Source organism: Sorex araneus, chromosome 9, assembly GCF_027595985.1.
Source record: "Sorex araneus isolate mSorAra2 chromosome 9, mSorAra2.pri, whole genome shotgun sequence".
NCBI lineage: Eukaryota > Metazoa > Chordata > Mammalia > Eulipotyphla > Soricidae > Sorex > Sorex araneus.
In genome coordinates, this window is record NC_073310.1 from 7,276,145 (window position 1) to 7,295,889 (window position 19,745).

Consider the following 19,745-nt stretch of genomic DNA (forward strand, 5'->3'; position numbering starts at 1 on the left):
ACCTGTTAGTGCCAATAGTAAAAATGTACTGTCCTTTACGAAAATGACCTTTCTGAAAAATCAACATATAAAATTATGCTGGCACATAACTGGGTGATTGTAGGATGACATTACTTTGTCCTTTCCCCTCTTGCCTCAAGGAGCTCATCCCGGTTTTTCCTGGAGTCTAGGCTTACCCCAGTCACACCCATCAAGGTGTTCCAGAGTCACTCCCATTCCTTTGTTTATCTGTAAACTCTTCTCTGCATCCTCCTTCCCAACCAGTTAATCACTTTTTCCTAATCAGATTCTGTAAGATTAGATTCTTCTAAGGATCCTGAACTTGTATTATAAATTAGTGCCTTTTGCATAGTTTATCTTAAAGCAATGGCCTTTCTGTATGGACACAAGAAGACAATATTATGCTTTTGTAATTTGGGATTTAATTGGCTTTGAATATTATTCATTCCCGGGCATCTGCTTTCTTAACTCGGTTGCCCTCAGTTCCTAGCACCTCAAAAGCAGGGTCCCGACGAGGGACAGGACGGATCCAGGGCAAGTGGTGAGTTATGTGCTACCCTGGCATCGAGATGGGCCTGGCTAAAGTGCCTAATTCTTAACTATAAGTTAAGAGTTTGATCATAGACAAATGCTGTCATGATCCAAAAGACTAGGACCCTGCTGGGGTTAGGAAGACTAACCTGGCCTGAGGACTGTATAGTGAGATGTCCTCAGGAAGAACCAAACTTTATATCTTTTACTGTGCTCATACAGAATGACATTGCTAGAAATATTAGAAATATTAGAAGTACATTTACTATAACTATTTAAGCAGATTACTAGCTCACACCCTGACACACCCTTGTTTGGAATCACGCCCTTGAGCGGATCTCTTTAGATGAGATTTCCTTAGATGAGATTTTGTTAATCTCCTCAAGAAATGGTTTTACCCTTCTTTGTTGATTTGTTGATGTTAAACCCAACTTTGTGCTACCGCCCTATGTAATTTGCTATATAAACTAAGACTGTGGGGCAGAGGGGGCTCCCAGACTCAGAAGAAGCAGAGAGAGAGAACGAAATAAACTGATTGAGCAACCAGTTTGGCCTTCTTCCTTCCGCCGCCTGCCCTTGACCGACAGCACACACAGCAGTTCCGAAGCACCAAACTCGGGCGGTGAGAGAAAGCCGCTCGGAGAGCCTGCGAGTGCACGTGCCCCTCGGTTGCCTTAGTTTTTTACAGGTGATAACATAGCTTTACTAACTGCAGACTGGTAAATGTTGTATATATAAAATTCAGAGGATGTATTGATGTATTTATGCTTATTATCTCACACAGTAAAAAGTATATTTTTAAGGTGTTTTGAGGTTTTTTATTTCTTGGAAGGGCCACACTCAGCAATACTATGGCTTATTCCTGGCTCTGCACTCAAGGATCTCTCCTGGCGGCATTGGGGCTTCAGTGGTTGAATCTGAGTCAGCACCATGAAAGGCAAGCACCTCACCCACCTACTATACTTTTCAGCCCTTCCAGCAGATTTATTTATAAAACAACAGAAATACAGATAATGAATGAATTCCCTGGTTCCAAATTTTTCATGAGAACAACTGTAACCATTATTTACCTACTGACTAGCAAATGCAGAGAATAGTGCAAGCAGCCTGAAGTTGCGCTGATTAAAGCATGACCCTTGCCCTGTGGGGGCATATATGCTAATCAAACACTGATATAAATGCATAGCAATAAAACAAAGAAATAGAATAAAAACAAGATTAACAGGAAGTTCAAAGTATTGAATTTTTTTCAATGTGGAAGGTACAGATAAATTTAAAAAAATCAAGAACAAATGAAAATTGAGCTTTAGAAATGGAGAGAGAGAACTGAAGAGAGAACATGCGGTAAGGATAGACAAACACCACCCCCTCCCTCCAAAAAAGACATAGTTTGTAAATTCTAAAAGGAGAAATGACTTAATATGATAGGAAAGGTATCAAGGAATCTGAAACAGAAATCAGGCCACCATTTGAGTTTGGTTAAATAATATCAGTTAAATATAAGTTTTGATGAAAATTTCAAAACAGCATGCATCTGATTTTACTATATCCCAAGATATAACAGAGAAGCACAAATAGAAAATTAGACCAATGATCTAATTTTATATTGGTAACTTAAAAAGGATAATTTTAAATTAATTTATTTGGTTTTGGGGTCACACCTGGCAATACGCAGGGGCTACTCCTGGCTCTGCAACTCAGGAATCACTCCTGGTGGTGCTCAGGTGACCATATGGGATGCTGGGAATCGAACCCAGGTTAGCTGTATGCAAGGCAAATGCCCTACCCGCTGTACTATGGCGTTGGCCCCAGAATTATATTAGTTTATGTACAGAAAAACTATGGAATTATGAGAAAAGAAGCCTTACTTTCCTTCTTTAAACCTTTAAACTTATTTTGCCATTGGGGGCATGAGGGGGTGGAATGGGACAAGATGAGCACTGGTTTGGGCCACAGAGCTATAGAAATTACTCCCAGGTCTGTGCTCAGGGGCTACTCCTGGCAGTACTGCGGCCCAGGAATCAAACCCACAATCCTGCATGCAAAGCACGTGCTCAGCCCACTGAGCCATCTCTTCCAAAGTTTCTCAGTCTAACTTTGTTAAAACAAAGTTCTTAATATTATCTAATACGGGTTTTTGATGTTACTGATTTTTCCCTGTAGAATCTAATCATTAAAATATTTTAATATTAAAACAATAAACACACTAAAAGGGCCAATTAGGGATGTAACTCAGAGTGAGAGCACTTGTCTCACGTGTGTGAGGAAGGACCCTGGTTTGATTCCCAGACACACCAACAGACACACACAAACACACGTACAAGATGAGAATAGGGCCAGAGAGACAGTCCCCTGGGTAGGATGCTGACCTCGCGTGTGGCAGAAATCGCTACTCCAACTTTCATCTCTCATGGTAGAAAGTCAGAAACCCAGAGATTCCCAATACCCAGCTCCATTAGAGTCGCGGCTTCCCTTTCCCCATTCTAGTCCCCGAAGTATCTACAAAGCTTTCTCTCATTTCCTATACATATGGCTTAACTGTGTTTTCTTCAGCAAGGTTTGTCTTAAACACACACATAGCCTCCTCCCACTCCCCCACAGCACTCATGGATCAGAGTTTTAAAAAAACGTTCATCAGTAGTCTCAGTCCCCAGCACCACTGCCCTGAGCCCCGCTGGAGGCGATTCCTGAGTGCAGACCCAGGAATATGCACTGAGCACCACTGCCTGTGCCCCTCAAAAAAAGCTATCTGCTCTTATATTCAACACCACTCTAACTATTCAGTCACTGAAACTACACAAGGAAAAAGAGGTACAGAAATCTGGAAGGAGTGAGTAATGATTTTACTTGTGTATCACAGAATTCAGATATTCTACAAATATAAGATAGGCAAACAGACAAAAAAAAAAAAGACTAACAGTTATGTTCCTATATACTACTTAGAAAAAAAACAGTAGGAAAATACCCCATTTGCAATAGCAATGAAAAGGGACCAGTATCACATAAATTACAATTCTCCCCAGCCTGATCAATAAATTCAGGGCACTTTCAACCGCTGTGCCAAGTAAGGCTTTTGACAAATTCTAAGGTTTACATATAGAATATAGTCAATAGCCAATGAATTTTGAAAAAGAACAAAGCAAGAGACTTAAGTATCAAGATTTATTACTAAGCACAGTAATTATAACCTGGTGGTAATGACCTGAGGACAAAAGCCAATGAAACAGAACAGAGAACTCAGAAATCAATCCTCCAATTGATTCATCTCTCAGGCAGAAAGTTAGAAACCCGGTGAATCTCAATCCCCAGCCCCATCAGTGTCTCAGCATTCCTTTCTCCATGCTAGTCCCCCAAAGTATCTACAAAGCTCTTTCTCTCATTTCCTATAAATCTTGTTTAAGCGTTTTTTTTTTTCTCAGCACGGCTTGTTTTCAACACACACATAGCCTCCCTCTTGCCCCAACACCCAAGGATCAGATTTTTTAAAAATGCTCATCAATAGTAGTTTCACTATTTTTTTTGGGGGGGAGGGGGCATTTTGGGTTACACCCAGCAAAGCTCAGTGGTTACTCCTGGCTCTGCATTCAGGAATTATTCCTGGTGGTGCTTGGGGACCATATGGGATGCTGGGATCAAATCAGGGGCAGCTGCATGCAAGGCAAACGCCTTACCTGCTGTGCTATCACTGCGACCCAAGTTTCACTCTTTTATGTTCTATCTGTTAGCACTGGGGAAGAAGCAAGATAAAAGGCAAGATTTGGAAAAAAAGAGGAGAGGAGAAAGGAAGGGAAGAAGGAGGGAGAAGGGTTGGACAGAAGGGGTGAGAAGTGGAGAAAGAAGAGCAGGGAGAGAGTGAAAGTTAGGGAGAGACAAAGGAAAAGGGAAGAATGGGAGAGGAGGCAGAGACTGAGAAAGAAGAGGGACTGAAAATGAAAAATTTTATACTGTGTTTATTATGTAACTATATCTCAGAGAATTAGTGTTTTCTCTCTTAAAGTCACAACCACATCAAAGATCTTAAGATCCGACTTGAAACTATAAAGTACAGTGAAGAAAATTTAGATAGCACAATCCAAGATTTGGAACTTAAAGGCATGTTCAATGATCTGATACCCCTGGCAAAGGCAACAAAATAAAAAATTAACAAATGGGATACATCAAATTAAAGACTTTCTGTATAGCAAAAGAAGAGAGCTCAGACCAAAAGACAGCTAACTGAATAGGAAAAAATATTTGATCCAACACATCAGATAGATGGTAGGTACCCAGAATATATGTACTCACAAAGATCGAGTGACAGGGAAATAAAGGAAAAAGAAGAAAAAGAAAAAAAAATTCCAAACCCTATCAAAAATGGGGAGAAGAAACGAACAGACACTTTTCAGAGGAAAACAGATGGATGACCAATAGGCACATGGAGAAGTGCTCAGAAGAACTTATCATTAGAGAAATCCAAATCAAGACGATTGTGAGGTACAATCTAACACCAGTGTAAACAGCATATAGCAAAAATAGTGGGAACAATCTGTGTTGGCCGGGATGTGGTGAAAATAGAGCTCTCATCCACTGCTGGGGGGAATGCTGTCGGGTTCAAGCCCTGTGGAAAACAGTATGGAGGGTTCTCAATAAACTCGGAATTGAGTTGCCTGGTGACCCAACAATTCCACTTCGGAACATCTACCCTCGAGACAAAACCCATTCAAAAAGACATACACACACCATTCATTGCCACATTTAGCACAATAGCTCAGAGACAGAATCAACCTAGGTGTCCAACGACTTCAATGGGTACTATGCAGCTGCAAGGAACGATGGAATCATGCCATCTGCTGCTACCTGGTTGGAACTAGGACATATGTTGGGTGAAGTAAGCCAGAAGAGGAACAAACACAGGATGATATCACTTATCTGTGGTATACAGAATAACTGGACGAGAAGACACAATGTAGTGGAGGGGGAATGTGTAGATCGCCCTGGACTCCGGAGTACAGAAAGAAGAATGACAAAGAAGGAAAGATATTGAGGGGAGGAGGGAGGAAGAAGATGGGATATAATGTGGGAACAGGAGTCCTGGGCCTCTGGTATACCAATGGTGGGGAAGAGTGGCACAGCTATATAACTAAAGCACAGACTCAACACTGAAAACATGAGATCTAAACTGTAACAGCCACTGACTCTGAAATGTGCCTGTCACGGTGGCAGGAGGGGGGACAGAGGTTGGGGTGGCGGTGAGCAGAAGGGAGATGGGAACAATGCAGAGGGAAGTTGACACTGGTGATGGAATTGGTGTTATACCGTATGCCAAAGATTCATCTATCAATAACTTTGTAAATCACAACCCTTTAAATAAAATAACTATTTTTAAAAAAATAACATCCACAAATATAATTACAGTATTGAAAAACATTTATACAAAGAACCTGTATAACTTCTTGTTCTATAGCTTTGTATCAGTTACTTGTTTTATTTAAAAATCAATGTGAGGATTTTTGAAGAAAAAAGTAAGCAAATGTCAGATAGTTATTTTATGACTAAAAAACAGCTGGACTTTTTGTATAAGAAATTTATTCATGAAAGCAGTTTAAGTGTCCTATATAAATATCAATAAGAAATCACTGTAGCAATTTATTAAACCTTTCAAAATTTAAAAAAAAAATCTTACTTCACGAATATAACATGACTTAGGGAGGCCTATTTTAAAAATATCACTTTGTGAGAAATCAAAGCTATTGATTCCTACTTCACCTTGGGGCTTCCTAAATCATTAGGGTTTAGGCAACATATTTATATTTTTCTGAAACATAAATCATTTTTTATATATTTGCCACGCTAGAGAAACCTTTTCTATTATTTTCTACTATTCAGTGTTACTGCTAAACAGAACACAGACTCACCTCCCAGCAATCCTCGTGAGAAGACTGTGAGGGAGACTCCCTGTGAGGGCTGGTGCAGTCTGAGCACGGCGCTAACCTCCGCCCGCCACTCAGCGGCAGGAAGAGTGGGCCACTTCCTAGCAGACCTATGTTTAAATCTGAGCCGCTCTTTGGCACAGAATGAACTTCCCGATCCTTCATATCCATGCTCCTTGCCTTTTCCACGACTCCGTCCCTAATGTCCCAGGGCAGGCTGGACACTCCTGGACTTCACCATTGACATGTTGATCATTTTTAGTCCCCCTGACAAAATTTTGTTGAGGACATAAATTATATTAGATCTATCATTTTGGATCCACTATTCACCATGGTGTTTAGCATGGCGAGATCTTTGTAGGTAATTTTTGTGACACTGTGTACCTTTAAAATTTTCTGACATTTACTAGAAGACTCAGAAACAAAGTACCATTCTGGGTCATGAGACAGGGAAGAGCACACTAGGTATTTTGCCGGAAATAAATTATGGGCTACCTACCCCCCCTCTTGAGAATTTATGACAGTCCCTCTAACTTTTTTCCCAGAGGGAAAATTATTATTATTTTTAATAATATTTACAAAATTATAATTATTGCCTTCAACACCCAACTATTATCTGACATTCTGTCAGATATGCTTGAGGCATCACTGAGAGCTCTGGAGAATAGTTATCTTATGACCTTTAGGGGACCCCAGGGAGTTTAGAGTCTCTAGGCTAGAAAGGAGACGAGCACATAAAACTAAGTAGCCATGTGCATAGAGGTCAACAGGGCATTCCGTCCAGGAAGCGGCAATAAGGAATTCGGTTAATTTACTCTATCATCCTTCTAAGCAGCATGGCCAAATCAATCCTCCAAAAACACATTTGGAGCCAAAATCTATATTCCTCACTCTGCTGTTTCATGTCACTGTCGCCCAGGACCAGAGAGGAAAGACCTAAAGCCCTTCTGCAATTAGCCTTATTATGGTGTGACCCACTTGTTTATGAAGTGTGTGTTTGCTAGTATTTAAAAGCCCCACTTCCCTGAATAAACTCTTAGTGAAGGCCAATGTGGAATGGTTAATACCTGGGGCATTTCTCACCAACATTTCTATTATTCCACACAAGTTTCTACTCATTCACACTAAATCCTGTCCTTCATGGTTCAATATCATATCGACCATCCCCATAGAATATTCCCACATTAGCTCTTTGGACCGGTACCTCTTTCTTCTCTGCTACTTCTTGTTTCATATTCATACTAACAGAAAAACTCATTTAGTCCCCAACTTTAACTTAAGAACAATATCCTTATGCCAGACGTTCTGTCAGATTTAACAGATAAAACAGATTCAGCCGGGAATATTTCACAGGTTCCTAAAGAAGCACCTAAGGGACATTTTGTAAGGTTACTAATCAAAATACCTAAAAGTTTTTTTTTTCTGATTGTGTGTGTTCAGGCCCACACCCAGCAGTGCTCAGGGGACCACAGACTGAACCCGGGTCTGCAGCCTGCAAGGTAGATGCCCCACCTGCTATACCACTGCTCCATTCCCCAACAACTAAAATTTTTTAAAGGGCAAAAGTAGAATAATAGAACTATGGTACCTATCTACATAAATATAGCAGGATCTCAAAGATGTTAAAAGTGAAAATATAAAGTAAAAATACAAAGACGATTTCTGGTAGCATAAGTCAGTCAAATTTCTATTCTTTATTAAATTTTGTAAGAAAAACTGTCATGGTATAATTATTATCATCCTCATATTAGTTTGTACCCTACGCAATGTACAGGGGTAAGTTTATGTAAGGAGTAACATGAATCCATGGGAATGAGGAGAGGGGAGGGAAGGGGGAGGAAAGGAAGAGAAACAAAATAACTCCCCCCCAAATAACTGTTTTTAATTACTTTCAAAAAACTGTACTTTATGATTCATTCGGCACCCACCCCTTCCCCTGTGTTTTCCTTGATAAAAACCCCTCCGGTGGCTATGCAGGCAAGATGACTTGAGGACACGAGCAGTTTCTTGTTGGCTTGTTACCAATCATTGCTCCGGTCAGAGTTTTTTTTTTTTATTTTTTAATTTATTTTTTACTTTTTATTTTTTTTGGGTCACACCTGGCGATGCACAGGGGTTACTCCTGGCTCTGCACTCAGGAATTACTCCTGGCAGTGCTCAGGGGACCATATGGGATGCTGGGATTTGAACCCGGGTCAGCCGCATGCAAGGCAAACGCCCTACCCGCTATGCTATCACTCCAGCCCCCAGAGTTTTTTTTTTTTTTTAATAATAGGAGAGTAAATTCCACTCTTTTGACTAGAATTCTCTGATGTACACTAAGAAACCAGCTAAATCTCAACAAAGAAACATGGTTTCCTCTTTGCAGTATCATCTCTTGCTGTGCTAACTCACACAGCCATCCTGAGCCCACGCTGAGTGGGTCCCGTCGGAGCCTGCGCTAGTCTCGACCATGGCTCATGCCAGCCAACACCTAGTCCCTGAATGGATGGATGCTGTTCTGGTTTATAAGCAAAGACTGCTTTCCTGTGGAGAGTTCATCACAGGACAAACAAGCCCAATCGATGTGCGTGGTAAATGACTTCATTAATCCGCCCCTTCCCTTTGTCACTGCCATGACCCTGGGCCGCACACACGTGACTGATGCGTGCATACTCGAGCTGCGGTGCTTACACACAGGGCTGCAGTGCATTTGAGGGAACAGTTTGTTGTGGTGCCCACGACCCCACAGAGTCGGGCTGCACCCAAGTGGTGCTGTCTCAGGCTAATAAGGCAGGCCGTGGTCACCGAGCGAGTGAGTCTTTTAAATGCAAAAAAAAAGTCCAACTATTCTGAGGAGGAGGTAGTATGTAATTTTCAAAGACAGGCAAATAGAAGTTTGCAGGATTTTGTTGTTGCTGTTATTGCTGTTTTAAAAAGGTGTTCTTTACAACTGAAACTATTTACCAAGGATTTAAATGCAAGGGTTTGGTGGAGCCTGTATCCGGGAGGCAGGGAAAGGACTTGTATAAACACAAAGAAGGAAAGATGAGGGTTCCAGATTATTTTATTCTATTAAAAATTCCGAATCTTAAAAAAATTCTTTTTACTTCTTGCATTGAGTTTTTAGAATGCAAGTATTAGATGTGCTTTCAAAATGTATTATGAATATTAATACACTCCTGTTCTTTTCAGGGTGTAAGAGTGTTTTGATAACAGATTCACAATACAGAATGCTTTTAGATAATTTTATCTAAATGCTTTCTGTGGTATGAACTTATTATCTTAAAATTTTCCAAGTTGTCATTAGCCAAATGTCTTGCCAGCAGTAATTTGCCCCACTCTATAGATCCTCATTTGGGAATATTTTGTTCATGCTACTTTATCATTTTCTTTCCTTAAAAATAAACCATTTACCTTGGCAACCTCAACAAAGGCTCTGCTGAGATCCTCTGCTCGTTAGCATCATGAGTTTCTCTCATTGGACAGCGCTTAGCTTTCATCTCATAAACAGAATGGCTTACAATATTCAAATAAGACTTGATTAAATTATTTTATAAAACTCTGAAATACTATCACCATTTTACATATATTCACTTTAAACTAAACGTTAAGCCTGATTACAAAGGCAATGAAAATGTTCAGGAATGTCAATGGCCCATAATTTTTAAATGGTAAGTATTACTTGTATTACAGATGTTAAATTACCACTGCAAATCTACTAACCATCACTCTTGTAAGACTGCTACCCTGGTGCAATACAAAACCGCACCAGTAAATAGCTTTCCTTAGTGTATGTGTGTACTGTATATTTACAAACATACACATGAATGCATTCACATACACTCACGTGACCAACCAGCATGTGTCTCACTGCTCTTTTCTACCAGTACATCTGCAAAGCTAAGTCATTCGCAGCAGTAAATCTGGCACTGGGGTAATGCATTAATTCTTCCCAGTCACAAGGGTACTGCTCCTGATACTGCGGTGATAACAAAGCAGCTGCAAAAACAGTGCCCTAGTGGCCTAAGCACTTGATGTTTCTCCCTGGGTCCCTCACTTACTAGAAGCAAATGACATGTGGAGGCTCTGATATCCTTAACGGAAAGGCTGAACGCACTGGAGGTTTCCATCCTTGAGATACAAATGATATCACCTACATTTTAAGAGGCCAAAATGCACAGATGAGTACTCCAGACAGTGATTCATACTTGAGGATCAGAAGCCAACATACACAAAATTTGAGGAGAACAACAAAAATCATCTCATTAAATCTCATGGGTTCATGAACTGAGTCACAGATTAGTCACAGTCTCTGGACAATCTTTTGGAAATCTCATGGGAGTGTCCAGCTGAAATAAAGGTTTAAGTGTCTAGAGAGACAGCACAGCAGGTCAGGTGTTCGTCTTGCATGTGGCTGACCAGGTTTGATCCCCAGCACCACATGTGGTCCTCTGAAGAGTGACCCCTGATTACAGAGCTAGAAGTCGACCCAGAACGCCTCCAGTGTGACTCCCCTTCACAAGACTGATTAAAGTGACATTTATTTTAGATAACTTATAAGTATCAAAGAACTTTTCATCCTCATTTAATGACATGCTTGGATTCTTAAAATATAAAACAAAAATTTTTCATCTAGTTTTTTTACGAGAATAATAGACAAAGAAAACATATTTTCTTGGGGGGGGTAGAAATAATGGAAAACCACACGTTTTTTTCTCCTTAGTACTATAAAAGAATTATATATAGACAAGAACAATAAAGGCCAACTGATACGGAAATATCTAAGACTTTTCTCTTTTTTGCCTCTATATCCAAGTATAGTCCTTTCTTCATTGTGACTAAATCTTCCCAAGCTACCAAATAAATTTATAAAGTACATCTTAAAGTCACAATTTTTTAAATGTATTTTATAAAGTAATCAACCATTATGATAGATTTTTGCCACCAAAGGAGAATTCTGAGTGGCAGTTATAGCAGAGTTCTTGCCAACTTGAAAGAAAGGTAGGGGACAGACCTCTGACATCTGTCTAGATTCCCGAACCCAACTCCCGGTGGGAGAAATGAGCTGCCAGAACAGCATCACGCAGATGGGGACGGCGACAGGCGGCCATTCACCAGGTGAGCACCCCCAAGGAGGACTCCGCCCACCGCTCAAACCAACAACAGGAAGAAAGGACAGAGAAGGGGAAAGAAGGACAAAACAAAGGACAACTAGGAGGGAGAGTGAGAGGCTGGGAGGGAGGAAAAGTAGGAAGGGAAATGTGATACTACTGGTGCTGTGTACGCAGCCGGTTTTCTGAAGTAAAGTGTCATTTCTCCACATTCCTCTCCTGGACTCTCCATCACATGTGAGTAACGGCTGGTGGTGCTATTTTTTCCTGCCTTGTTAAATAAAAATAGTATGATATCAAAATGATTTTATGTTTCTATTCTCAGGAATAGTTTTTTTTTTTTTAAATCATTGTCTAGAATAAACAAAGCAGCAGGGAAAACCTACCTCTTCATATGGCTCCATTTCAGATTTAACAGCTGATACTCAATGTGGCCTGGCAAGTTCTTTAAAGGCTTTCTAACATTTGGCGTTAGCTTACCAGAGAGCAGGGCCTTTTATACTCAGCATTGTTGGAAAATGTCTCATTCACCAGTGCTCAAAGGCGGTCACAGCTTTTCCAGCCAAAGGAAAATGAAACTGATGCTGATACTTATTTGGTAGAGTGCTCCTGCCAGCAAGGGTTTCTCCGCCTGCCCTTCCCACGGCACAGGCCTGGCCCAGCGGCTAGGCCTTCCTTCTCTCTAATCACGCACACAGCAGCCTGTCAGCACTGCTGTGATTCCTGCCCTCCTATCCCTAATACAGGGCAAAAATAAAACTGATGGCCAAAACAACAAAAAAATTAACATGAATTACTTGTAGGCATTTCTTATCATCTATTTAAAATTATTTATCATGATAGCTATATTTTATGCAAGCTGTGCATAATTCTGAGTAGAACTGATGTTTCTTCATCAGACAGAAAATATTAAGCAAGAAAAAAGAAAATATTAGATAATCATTAGGTGCTGCAAGTCTGGAAAATTTTATTTATATTTATTCAATATAAGGATGACTTTAGCACCGTATCAGACAAAGCTGGTCCTAAGGTGATACTGCCCCTAAAAAACTGGTGTATAAACCAAAGACCACCAGTAAATGTGTGCTCTTTAAACACCTGAAGTATATGCCATAATTATTTCACTGTTTATTTAATGACAGTAACATACACATGGTCTGTGGTATCAAACAAAATGAATCCTTAAAGTTAATGCATTAGGGATTTTTTTTGGAAATCACTAAACTTGAGCTTGAAAAGGGTAAAAGCTTCTGAATGAGACTCTCTTGCTATGACCAAGAATCAGTCATTTAGGCATGTCCTTATGTAACCGTCTGATGACTGTCCTCTCGGCTCTCAGTGGTGAGGTTCACGGAGTCTGATTCTCAGAGAATCTGACATTTCGTAGGGGAAGTTTGCGAATTTAAAAAATATTATTAGGGGGAAAACTATGAAGAAACAAAACAAGATGATGTGTTTGAGAGAAGAAGGGGACGAGACAGGACAGGACAGAGCTGATACCTGGGCTGGGAGGGAGAAGTGGGTGGGAAGATCTCTTGAAGGGGAAATAAAAAGGTGGGTTTAGGCAAACGACACATTGAAACACCCCAAGTCCAGGAGCCATGTGGGAAGCTTCTAAGCAGGAATGGGGTCCCAGAGGGTCGCAGCATCGAAGCCTTTCAACTAGAGAATGGGTATGAAATTTTAGGTTACGTATATTGTCAACTCCTACAAGAATTTTAAGCAAAGGAACCACTGTGGGCCTCATTTCCAGTTGTTAAAAATTATTCCCCAGAGAATTAATTATGAAGAGCAGGATCGGGGGAAGAGCCATCGGGCTACTCGGCGGCCCAGAGGAGAATGCCAGGAGTGTGTGTGTGGGGGGGGAGGGGAGAGCACCGAGGGCTCAGGCGGGAACTGCAGAGAGAGGAAAGGCGAGACAATGGCCTTCGCTTGGTCATTCTTTGAAAGAATAACGTGGAGCAATGTTACAGTCCTCCGGACATGCGGCGTGTGAGGCATGCTTTTCAGTGGTGTTCCTCCTAACCCAGGTAAAGAGAAGGAAAAAAGCTTTGGGGGACTGGGTGCGATTCAAAGGGCAACTGCCCACCGCCTTGGCCCCGATACAACAAACCACAGAACAACCAAAGGATTCCACAGGCCCCCGAAAGAAGGATGTGGCAGTAGCCAGAGCACAGCTCTAGGAGAGCTCCAAAGGGTGGGGTGGGGGCGATGCGGGCTTGATGGGGATGGAACTGCATGAAGGCTGCAAATCCACTCCATCCACACAAAGCCTGAGCTGGGGAGGAAGACAGCCAGGGCCTGGAAAGGATTCCAGACTGGCAACTGCAACTCGGAGCACATGGTCCCAGGTAGGAAGTGACTCACCCGCACCCAAGCGTCAGGGGCCACAGGTGAAGCCAAGTTAAAAGACCAAATCTTCACTCAAAAGTGCATCTGAGTCCAAGAATTTACCTCATTGGCTGCTGTGAACTGGAGAACAGGAAGCTCACTCTGCAACTCAAGCCCACCAGAACCAGACCCTCTCCCCGAGCCATCTCAGTGCATGAAGCATAACAAAGCAGCAGAGAGGCCCACCAGTCTGGAAGGGCCCCAAAAACCGCAACCCAAAGTCACCAAACCGAGGAGTCTGGCAGGTGAACTCAAAATGAAGTCAACGAAAGGGCTTGCAGAAAAGAGATGGAAGTCAAGGAACAAATCTATGTGCTGGAGGGTAAGATTTAATGAAAACATCCATAAAGAATGGGGGGAGGAGTAGGAAAGGGGAAGAAATGAAGACCCTGTTAGAGAATTATGTGATCATTTTAAGAGAAATGATATCCGAATTATTGGAGTCCCAAAGAAAGAGGAAGGAGAGAGGGACAAGAACTATTGAAGAAATTTTAGCTGAGAACTCACACAACCTAAGAGTTGAGTCATACAACTAGATCCAAAAATTTTAAAAGAAGTCCTCCCAAATTGAACCCAAATAGAACTCCAAGGGTAAACTGTCATTAAAACGACAAAAGTCAAAGAGAGAGAGAGAATACTGAGAGCAGCAAGGTCAATGAAGAAACTTACATGTAAAGGATCCCTGGTAAGATTCACAGCAGATCTATCAAATGAAACGCTACAGGCCAGAAAAGAATAGTACGGCTGAGCAAACAAACTGGATTAAATAAAGACCCCAACAAGAATACCCTCCAGAGAGGCTGTCATTCAAATCAGAAGAAGTGACACAAAGCTTGATACTCAAGTAATAACTAAAGTTGTTCATGGTCAACAAGCCAGTTTTGTTGCTTTTCTGTGACAGGGAACTAAGTGCTTCCTTTAAATAAAGGCAAGACAAACTTCACAAACACAATCTCTACAAAATGGTGGCAATAAATTCCTTCATCTCAATAATCTCACTGCCAATGACGTAAATCCACCAACCTAAAGGTGGAGTGAATGGATGAACAAAAGAACTGAACCCAACTTCCTGCTGCTTCAGAGACAAGCCTGAACAGTCTTGATAAACACAGGATCAAAGTAAAAGGCTGGAAAACAATCTAACAGGAAAATCGTTGCCTAAAATAGGCTGGAATGGCCACCCTTGGGTGAGCCAACATAGACCTCAAATTAAATAATGCTACTGGTAGAAGGAAGGACATTACTCAATGATCCCCAGATCTATACATTAAGAAGAGAAGACTCATCCCGAAAGCAGCAAGATCAAAAAAAGGAACTTCCACACAAAGGAAAACCCAGGTGATGCCCGGCAGATCTATCACAAGAAACTCTGTGAGCCAGAAGAGTATGGAGAGATGTAGAACAAAAACTCAAAGTGAACACCTCACCAAGAGCACCCTAACCAGCTAGACTATCATTCAGATTTGCAGGAACAATACTGAGCGTCATGGGCATGCAACAGCTTAGGGAACTCAGAGTCTGGAAACCAGTTTTGCAAGAAGTGTTAGAAGAGCTGCACTAAAGGCAGGAAACATTACCCAACATGTGGCATTGAGTATGGCATCCACTAACATGCAGATGGTTGGCCTCGCTTGAAATAGGTATGTTTGCCCCAAGCTGGCTGAAGGATTTATACATTTTCAATAACGAATTAACATCTTACTTACATTGGGTAAAACTACTTAGCAATCAATCATCACAAACTGGCTTTTTAAAATTTATTTTCCGGTAATTCCATTTGCCAGTCCTTACATTTTTCTGGAGCAAGTAATACGAAATAAATTTATTAGATGCCTGCCAGACGGGCAGGCTTGTGGGTCGGGAGGAACCTGGGGACATTGGTGGGAGCAGCAGTTCACTGGTGGTGGGGCTGGTATAGATCAAACAATGCAAAAAAGAATCAGTAAGAAAACACTGGCCTTAAAGGAAGAAAGAGAAGAAATGCGTCTCAGAGATGTGTATAGAACTCTCCACCCCCAACAAAACCAAACACACATTCTTCTTCAATGCACATGGGACAATCTCCAAGACAAAACACATGCTGAAACACAAAACAGGTCTCCATAAAAATCAAGAGGACAGAAATCATATCAAGTACCTTCTCAGACCACAATGTTTTGAAAGTGAATAATTAACCACAAACAGAAAGATGGGTGAAACTCAAAGGCTTGGAAACGAAACAATTTACTAATGAACAACCATGGATCAAAGAGGAAACCAAAGAATAAAAAGATTCTTGGAAACAAAAAGAATGAAGACATGAGTTACAAAAACATATGGGACACAGCATACGCCGTTCAGAGCAACGCAAGTATTCGTGAGGAAACATGGAAAGGCCCACATAAATAACCTAACTGCACATCTTCAGATGGAACAAAAAGAACAACAAAGGGAGCCCACAGGAAGCAGGAGGAGGGAAATCATGAAACTGTTCTGAGGAGGTTCGCTCTTCAAGTCCTGTTCTGAACACGGATCTTGCTTGTTTGTCTCTACTTTCCTTTGCTGATTTCCACCCTGGAGAGGCTCACAGTTCTCTCTTGAACACACACTTCCCCATTTCTCGCCTCTTACATCTTTCCAACTAAACTACCTTTAAAAAAAAACAAACCTTTACAGTCTCTCCTCAAAACTATCTTTTAAAGAGCAGAGCACATAACTTGAATAACAAAACTCACTAAAAACAAATTTGGATCAAACTATCATCTGAATGAATAGCCAATTTTTCCAATTAGTAATCACACTTATGAATCTGATTAAAGATCACAATCTTTACAATAAATAAAACATTGACACAATCTGCTTTTTAAAGGCTAAGATTTCCATTTGAAACATACTTCCTTGTTTATAATACTAATTAAAGGTAAGGGTGAAACATGCTGGTCACTTTATTTCTGATTCAGGCTGGTTCATTTATTCAAGGACAAGCAACTCCATACCAGATTTTTTTTTCTCTGAATTAATTTTAATAAACTCAGGATTTGAAATTACCTATATTCTATCAACCGAATGGAAAAAATGTCATGTATTTACCCAATAAAGAGCAATCAGAATAATTAACACTATACAGAACATGGACAGTATCACTGCTGAACAAGAGACCAAGAATTTGTCTGTGACTGAATTTCCATTACATACAGTATAAGTTTAACTACGACATTAGATTGAAAACAATACTTAAACTCGGGATGGTAGGAACAGGGACTTGAAAAGAGAAAGAGAGCAAGGGAGGTTTCCAGGTGCTGTTAATATTCTATTTCTTGATCTGAGTGCTAATTATATAAATGTTCTAAAAGTGTGAAAAACTCATGCATTTTGGCTAAATATATAGTACAATATGAAGCTATACAGAATCCAAGAATATGGCTCATAGGTGGAACACTGTAAGCCCTGAGTTCAATTCCCAGCACTGTCCAAGAAGAGAGGAAAATAGGTGAAAAGTGCAATCTGAAAGAAATATATCAATGTTGATATCTGGGACTATTAAAAAACAATTAGGTAAAATCTGAGTTACACAGTCATAAATATTTGCCATTTTATCTGTGATAAAGTAATTGTTTCCCAAAATACGATTCCCAATTCTCAGACACTAATTCCCATAAATGAAATGTATATATGTTATGCTTAAAAGAAATGAAGAATTAAAGTTCGAGAGTGATTAAGGCTGCAAAAACAACTGACATTAAAATAAGGAGATTATCTGGATGATCCATTGGGTTCAATGCATTTGAAGAAGTCAGAAAAATCAAGTAACTGAGTGATACGATGTGATAAAGATGAAACAACGACTGCTGACTTGGAAACAGAAGAGGGCCACAAGTCAAGGAATGTGGCAACTTTTTTTAAAACTATTTTTTCAAGTTTAATCTTTAAAAAATTATTTTAATTGCTTTATTTAAAATTTTTTAAATTTTTATTTATTTTTAAAAACATAAACATCGTGAGATACTCTGTCACAAAGTTGCTTGTGATTGGGTTGGGTTTCAGTCATACAACGTTCCAACACCTATCCCTCCACCAGTGCACATCTCCCACCACCAATGTCCCCAGTGTCCCTCCCACCCACCACCTGTCCATGCTTGGGAACTTGCCACAAGTGTGTGTGGGGTGGGGGGCAGTTAGGATAGAGAAGGGCCCACTATGAGAATAATAGTTGGAAATGATCACTCTGGGCAAGAACTGAGTGCTAAAAAAGCAGGTAAAGGGATAGACATCTGTATTGCAAACCATAAGGCCCAAAGGAGAGGGAGGGGGGGAGGGAAAATGTGCAAATTTAGAAATTGTAGCAGACAAACACAGATTCTCATTTAGAGAGTTCAGAAAGGAACGTAATTCTGCCAACATCTTGAATTTAGCTTCAATTCAGGCTCATCTGAAAAATTCTGATTTTCAGAATTAGAAAAATAGTACATGTGCAAGATAGGGTCAGGAAGATGGCTCAGAGCCTATGCTGAGTGGGAGACCCAGGCTCACCCCCAGCACTGCAGGAAGCTCATTCCCAGAGCGACATACTGGAAGCAACCACCATTCCCTAAGCACTGGCAGGCGTGGTCCCCAAACCAAAATTAGTAAATAATAACTCTGCAAAATGACAAACCACCACCAACTTTGTGGTCATTTGATACAGTACAGAAATCTATTGTATTGTCTTCTTAACCTGATACGCAATTTACATAAAAATCAGCAGGTTTTGAATATGTAAGAGAAGATACAATAGAAAAAAATGTTTAACTAGTAAAAGCAGCCTAGTCTTAAGTGTGAATATTAGCACTCCTTCCCATATATTTTAGAGGTTTATCTTTAAATCCTCTGACAAGCAAGGTATTCATTCACTATCCATTTTTCAATAAATATTTTTCATTTCATCAAGTCATAGAAGTTACTTCTCAAATCCGTTCATTGCATAGAATTAGCACAATTATTCCAGAAAAATCAGTCTCTCAATTCCCCTGAAAGAAAATTTCTAATGAATAATAATATCCTTCACTTCCTGAAATCTGTTAGCAACAACAACAACATAGTAATAAACATCACTTGGAAGGGGAAGAGATTATTTTCTGCTATTCAATAGAAAAGCAACATAATAAAGAAAAAATCATCTTGGAGATGTCAGCATGTGAATCAGACTTCTAGCTACTCCCAATGAACCCAAAACCCACGAAGAGTCCAGGAATTCTGGAACGAAGCGACAAAACCAGAATGTCAAAAAAATCCCATCTCTAAGGAAGTCTGTAGTAATTGATCAACTGCATTTACTTGTTAATGAGATATCTAAATAAATACTGTATTTCGATGAGAGTTCCACTGTGCTTTTTTCCTAAAGAAAACTGAATAGTTATTACTTTAAGAAGTTAGATTTAGGATTGCATCCACAAAGAAACAGTGAGACAAAGATGATGTCTTGTTAACTTATAAACTTTGAAAACAACTGCTTAAATTAACTAACATGGAACTGTTGAAAGATACTTTCATCCAGCCCCGCCCAGTAATGCTCAGTCTCTGGCAACGCTAAACTTAAATCCAACTGTGTTGGTTGGGCCGTAGGTTGCCAGGGATGGAACTCAGGGCCTCTCGTATATGCTCAACATTGGACCCACATCCCTACCCCTCGAGGAAACATGTTACTGACAATATAAGCATCTAAATGTTACCGGCCAAAGAAGCTAAGGCCAGCAAAGCTAAGATACCACAGTGATGGCTGATACAGTGATCAGAGACTCAGCGCTGGGAGACACGCAGAGACCACCATCTCCAGGGAGGCTGCTCCTCCTACTAGCCGGACCAT

At 40.5% G+C, this 19,745-nt stretch overlaps 1 protein-coding gene across 3 annotated transcripts in view; it reads right to left on the reverse strand.

The window, feature by feature from the left end:
* Positions 1 to 19,745, reverse strand: part of MED13L (mediator complex subunit 13L) — a 282,240-nt gene that overhangs the window by 62,955 nt on the left and 199,540 nt on the right. The gene's annotated exons all lie outside the window — the stretch shown is intronic.